Source organism: Acyrthosiphon pisum, chromosome A1, assembly GCF_005508785.2.
Source record: "Acyrthosiphon pisum isolate AL4f chromosome A1, pea_aphid_22Mar2018_4r6ur, whole genome shotgun sequence".
NCBI lineage: Eukaryota > Metazoa > Arthropoda > Insecta > Hemiptera > Aphididae > Acyrthosiphon > Acyrthosiphon pisum.
This window is the reverse complement of record NC_042494.1, coordinates 20,763,885-20,770,985: the sequence shown is the minus strand read 5'-3', so window position 1 is coordinate 20,770,985 and position 7,101 is coordinate 20,763,885.

The following is a 7,101-nucleotide window of genomic DNA, read 5'->3' as shown; positions in this document are numbered from 1 at the left end:
GACAGGTACATAATTGAAGTATTGATTATTTTTCAATAATTTTTTTCCCCCTAAAATCTACTCTAAGGAAAATAAACTCACTTTTAATATATTTTAATGTTTTATTTTAAAATTTTTAGTGTGTAAAGTATGTTTGTAATTTTAATTCCATTTATTTGAAAACAAATGTAGGGAATGATAGGTATATTATTTTCAGTCTTGGTCTATGATTGGGCGTAATTTTAATATTTTCCCGGGTGTAAAAAATCTTAATTTCGCCTCTGTACCTATGTTACTTTTACCGGCAAGGTTTCGATGTACTCATTAGCCTGTTGTATCAATGCAAAAATAGATATTTTCTATCTGTAAACATAATATTATTTAAGTCATTACAGGGTATCTATGATTTGTTTTAAGCGATAAAACAAGCAATTAGGTTTTGATTTTGGTGAATAAATAATTTTGCCCTCCCCCCACCGCTAGTTTTTTACTGAGCACGCCACTGCCTGTAAATACATACATAATTAGCCATTAAGGTTATGAATATATTACCCAAATATCAATAAAAATGAACGAACGAGGTGACTGATTATTATCACTGGACTGTGGCCTGGACAGTTTCCCGATTGCGTCCCGAAATTATGTTTATTTAATGTACCAAGTGCTTCCATCAACTGAGTGTGTCCCAATTAAAAAAGGTCATATTTTTAAACCGACTGCGTGTCAGTGCGGTAGATTGTAAACTCTCCCAAGTTTTTAAAACTCCGTTTGTGCATTTGTGTAGGTTGCAACATTTAAATTTTTATTCAGAAGAATATCTCTAATAGTTTTGATAATTTGTTAAGTAATTTTTTAGTGTATAGGTATGAAGTTTTATATTGTTATATGTAATTCTGTATTCTACTTGGACTTAATTTAATTTGTTTGCAGCATTTTTCACTATCGCAATAGATTCAATTATTGTTAGATTTGATGTTTCTTATTGTTTTATTACTATTTAACCATGAAACAAGGCATACATTAGGATATACCTAATTCATTATTATGTTTGTATTCTACGGCGAGTACCTATAGGAGATTTTAGAAATACTTTTTTTACAGTCGTGATTAATGAATCAACTAAGAGAATCTGTAATCTAAGTGCTTCAGCTAAAAGGCAAAATCTGTGTGCTATACAATAATATGTTAAATGTAACATTTTTGAGTAAAAAATTATTTTTCCAGCTTTAAGCCTATACGGAGCAGCATATCCGTTAAAAACAAAAGAACGTTTTCTTACTTTACGCCTTGTAGCCATAACAAAGCCATCGTATCATTAAACAATCTTACAGTTGATTGAACTTGATATAATATCAATATTAGATAATATTAGATTATTATTTATAGGTAATTTTTATTTTGCACCGGGTGGGATTTTATTCTTGGCTGTCCTGAGCTTTCCGTCTCTTTCTATATACAGTGCTATAACGTAAAGGGGATATAGTGGGTCTTATACGAGCATGCGCGTTTGTTGAATGACTAGGTACTTATTGATTTGTTATATTATTGTTGTGCAGCGACGGAGTTAAAGACGCCGGGGGAAAAATAAATGTAACGCCTCTTTGCCACGATTTCTAAAATAATTTATATTTTAATTATAATTTAAATTTAAATGTTTACAGTGTAATAATAATAATAAAACAACAATAGTATTCACAATTTTATTATGAGGAATAAATTATTGAAATAACTATTTAAAATACAATATATTTTATTTGAATATAACAGTTTTAGATCAATATTTTCTGGTAACTTTTCCTGAAGCAAATTTATGAATTATTTGTTCCCATTCTATTTTTTTTTTAAATTTTGTATTCTCTATACTCAATGTGGAAAGTGCTGAAAGTTTTTCATCAGATAATGATGATCTAATGTAATTTTTTACTATTTTTAGAACTGAGAAAGAACGTTCTCCAGTGACATTAGAGCATGGAAGAGAGCAAAAATTCTTAGCGCTATTTTAATTTTTGGGAATGTCGAAGAAAGCTAAAATTGTATGACAGCTTTTAAAATTTTAAGTACAGATAATTTGTTTTTAATAGAAAAGTTGCAAATTATATCTTTAAATTGTATAACTTCTTCTATGAATTGGTTTTCAATATCATCAGGATGAATATCAATAAGTTTTTCTGCAAAGATTTTAATATTTGTTTACTATTTAATGTCACTGTATAAAATCTAAAAATAACTTCTAAAATAGCTATCTCAATAGATGATGCTCTTAAGAAACGAGATAGCTAAATATTAGTGCCATCAGTTGATCCGGCGTAAATATATCTACTATTGGCTATTGAAAGCTTATTAATTAACAGGCCGGCGGGTGGCGGATCTGTAATGGGGAACATGTGTCATGTAAAATAACATAACATATGAATGATACACAGCGTCCCTGCTGTTACATCTTATCACTTTCAATCACCAATATGAAAGAATAATATTTGCTTTTTTTTAATCTGACATACTTTTTTCACCAAAACCGTCTAAATATAATATATCAATTAATAACGAATAATATTGGTATTAACAATATGTCGACGCCGTTCTTAAAATATGAAAATTATGACGCCCGGGGCAGTTGCCCCCTTTGCCCACAGTTAAGCAAGGCTCTGTTGTTATGACGTTATAAGTGAGACACGTCGACTTGTTTACATTGTTGAAAAAAAAATTTAATTAATTTTGTTAAAAGCCGCCATCGGCAAAGGAGAAATATTGTGTAGCCGTATGCTCGTATCTGTCAATTATTTTATTATCAGTATATCAGTTTTGAATTATTAGAAGAAAATTATGATCTCATTTTTATTTATTTGAAGTTAGGTATAACTTGTTCGTCGATAGGGTAATAATCGTTGTTCACACGCAACAAGTATGATAATTTTAAATTTCCCTTTGTCTTATATGTTTGTGTAATAATAATAAAAAGTATAATCAATTAATTTCATTGTTATTTTCTTATTTTATTCTAATAGGTACCAATCGGTTGAATGATTCTAAAAGAAGTTTCACTTTATCCGCGCTTAGGTAGTCGCAGCACGCACATTTTTTTTATCTGTCATCAAATTTCAAGGCACTAAAAATGCTTCTATTTTCTACTTCAGTATCTTTTTCTGATAAGAAAGTGTATCTAGTTGAGCATTCGGGAGGTAAAATCAAAAATTCTCGGTAGTTTTCAAAGGCACCCGGAAAAAGCAAAAAAGAAAATAAGGAAAATGGTAATTTTTACACAAAACAAAATTTATAACAAAATAAATTTAATTTTTTCAGTGTAGGTAACTAAAAAACTAATAACCGTAGAGTGTAGATACATTACATTTTCACCAGATGTTTATATTACTATTTTGTATAATATACCATTAATTGTTCAACATATTTTGACTCTTTGGAGTTATTTATAGACACAAGAAAATTTAGATTTTTATTATTTTTTTTTAAATTATTGTCGATAAAAAATTTTTACTTAGTAAAAATAATTAAAAATTGAATACAAGGTTCCTCATAGGCTATAATTAAGGCCCCTGCAAACCCTATTAATTTTTTATCAAAACGACCTTAGCGACTGACAAAAATTAAAGTACTTCTAGAGGTTCGATTTAAAAAAGGTAAAGATATTTTAATAGCTCAACAAGTCTACTTTGCATCGGTTGGAGCATATTTTTTTATATTTTAGATATTTTTGAATATATTCAATATTAAAAATTTATAAATTTATAAAATGTAAAATATTTTATTCTGGTCAAGAATTTACTAAAATTAAAAAAGTGCTCCGACTGATCAGTAATCGCATAAACGAAATAATTGCCTAAACATAACTCCTTAAAAATTACACATTTGCTGGGGCCTTGAAAATGAAAATGAAAATTTGCGTAAATTCACAATAATTTTATATGGTCGTCTAAGTTAGAATTTTTTCAAAATTCATCATAGTACAAAAATTTGCAAATTATTTCTAGTTAGAATTTCATAAAAAGTTTTCTTTATAATTATTTTGTTGTAATTCAAAAAAAAGAGCCGTAGATACCTGTATAATACCTGAGTTTCTCATCAAATGTTTATTTTATCATTTTCTATGCATGAAAAAATTTTCAAAATATTTTGACTTATTTTAAGCTACATTTTTATAAACATTTGAATTTTTTTTTTAATCAATACAAAGTTTCTCATAAGTTATTATAATAACTGTCGATAAATATGAAGGGTACACAAGCAAGGTTTTTTTTATAAGCATTTAAAGTTTAAAATTTGACAAAATTTGTCAAAATCTCAAAAATTTGCATATTATTTTGTTGTTACAAATTTATAAAATGTTCAGTTTTTATAGCTATGGATCGACAATTCAAAATAAGGTATGTTATAAGTAGAACACACTGTCCTGAAAATTCTAAAAAAATATATACTAACAGTTTTTTTATTGCTATTTTAAGTTCAAATTTGACACCATCCATATCAATAACTCACTTGTAACCTTTAGTGTATACAGCAGAGCAGTAGGTATACACCTTTTTAATGTATTTATGTCCTGGCATCACAACACATTTATATAGACTATAACGTAATGAGTCCAGGAGTATAAAATATTTTTTTATTACCATACAATTAATTTTTTGTAACAGTCTGTTCTGCAACATTGTCAATAATTTTTAATTTTTCTTTATTAAAATCTATACATATATTTTTTTATTAACATTTTCACATGCATTAAATTAAAAATAATAATATAACAATATTTAAACAAGAACCTATTTAATTAAAAAACTTGTACATTTTTCATAGTATTATAGTAAATCATTATACAATTTACATTATAGTGATTTGCCAAATTATTAAAATGTTTAAATCACAATCAAAATACCTAGTTTCATTGGAAATGCAAAGTTATTAGTAAGTTATTACTTATTGTATAAACTTGTGAATTCGCTAGGTGTAGTCATATTGCACTCGTTTAATATAACAGGTTTCTTGAAATAACTTAGATGAAAACAGCATAGCCTTCAATTTGGAAAGAAGAATTCTTAGTATCAATTATTTAACAAGTATTGCTTCTTTTCAATTTGAAGCCTTGCTATTTCTTTATTGTAGATATTTTGCAACAGCAGTCTTTGTGTAGTAATATTACTTATTACTTATTATTAATTAAGATTAAAGACCATATTACTAAAAAAGTATTATAGAATACATCATATTCTCAAAAATATACGATCTGCGCGAACACACAATCATCTCACAACACGAAAACAGTTAACAATAAGGGCGTCAGTCTCACCCTCGATACTCGATGTTTTGAAAATCAATACCTAAAATGTTGCTATGGTAACCTCCCCTCACGACACTTTTACCCTATTTGTGTTTCCCGGACAGATGAGGTAAAAAGCCTCCGTCAAAAATAACATATTATTATACAGGGTGTTCCAAATTATATGTGTCAGTAGATATCAGCATAACATAATATTTAAATTAGAAAAATTTACCTATGAACACCATATACTAATCTAAATTAATTTGATATCCATTTTTTTTATATTAAAATGGGAGATTTTAGGTGTAACTTTTAAAATTTAAATGGAAACCTATATTTTTGAAATATAATTCATATAGATTTTATTTTTCAATGAATATATTAATGGATCATTTATAATTATGCACATATAATTAAAAATAAGCTATTGAAGTTTGAATTTTGTATTTAATTTGTAAAGTGCCTCGAAGAAAAATAATAAATGTCAGTTGTTAGACATTCAAACACTAAAACACGGTTTTTGACTTTACACTTTTTACATAAAAAAAACGGGATAGGTTGTGGTGACACAAAGGCCTCAGTTTTAAATCCTAATCGATTTTCCTGACTTGTTGTTTAGACTTAGGTGCCAGTAGGTGGTCAGACCTTTACATCAAACCTGTCCATTCTTACGAACAGTGGTTCTTTTAACGGAAAGTGGCTTTCAATGTATTTCCTCGGTGTATTTTCTATTCACAGGGTTAGCTTTTGTAATTTGTGGTTCCCATTCCGGAACGTTACTAACTTCGTTGCTTACCACTCTTCGGACGACTCGAGATTTTTCATCGGTTACTTCATGATTGGTCGAGATCTAGCAGTCCCACCGGACGTTTTGGAATTTACCGACTAAGATTTTTTTTTTTTTTGGACACGCAACTTGCCAGTGATCATGAGTCTTTCACAAATAAAAAGCTATATTCTTTAGCCCGATAAATAATTAGTTATTATGAATGATTAAAATAAACGTGTAAATTGTATACCTAAATATGCAAGGCTGGGCATTTACAAGTTAATAAGTTAAAGTTAAGTTACTTTTAAGTTTTAACTAAGTTAATTAACGCGTTACTTTTTTTTTAGAAGTAACTTCTAACTTAACGAGTTACATTTTTCCCCATGTTATTCAGTAACTTAACGAGTTAATTCATTTTATTGGCACTTTAAGTTAATTTTTTCTTAAACCACATATTTAAAATAAATTCAATTTTGTAAAATTAATTATATAAAAAAAAAACCGAAATATTAAATATATTTTAGTTAATAATAGTTTATAATAATAGTAAGTTGTTATATTGCATATTGTATATTCATAGAAAATATTATATTATAACTATATCATAGACAGATATGTTATAGGGGTAACCGCGTCATTAATAAAAGAAAAATATAACAATTTACTCAGTACCTATCGGGCAAGTTAGTCACTTTTTTCAACTACCTAGTTAAAGTTAAGTTACTTTAATATAAAAAGTAATCAAGTTAGAGTATAAGTTAGTTTCTGACATTTACCACATTTCTAACTTAGTTGGTTAGATAGAAGTTAGTTTGGTGAAAATAGTAACTTAAGTAGAAGTTAGAAGTTGGTTTTTTTTTTAGCTTAAAATATAAATTTTAAAAACTATTTTTTCAAATGTAATGCATTATATAAATTAATTATTAAGTAGGCGGGTAGGTAACTAACTTGAATTATTGGTGATGAATGAAAAATTAAATTAAACAACTGTAAACTGATAATTTGATAAAATTTATCAAATAGGTAGACAATAACCTTAATTTCTTGAAATATCAGTCATTAGAGGACATAAAATAGGAAATTG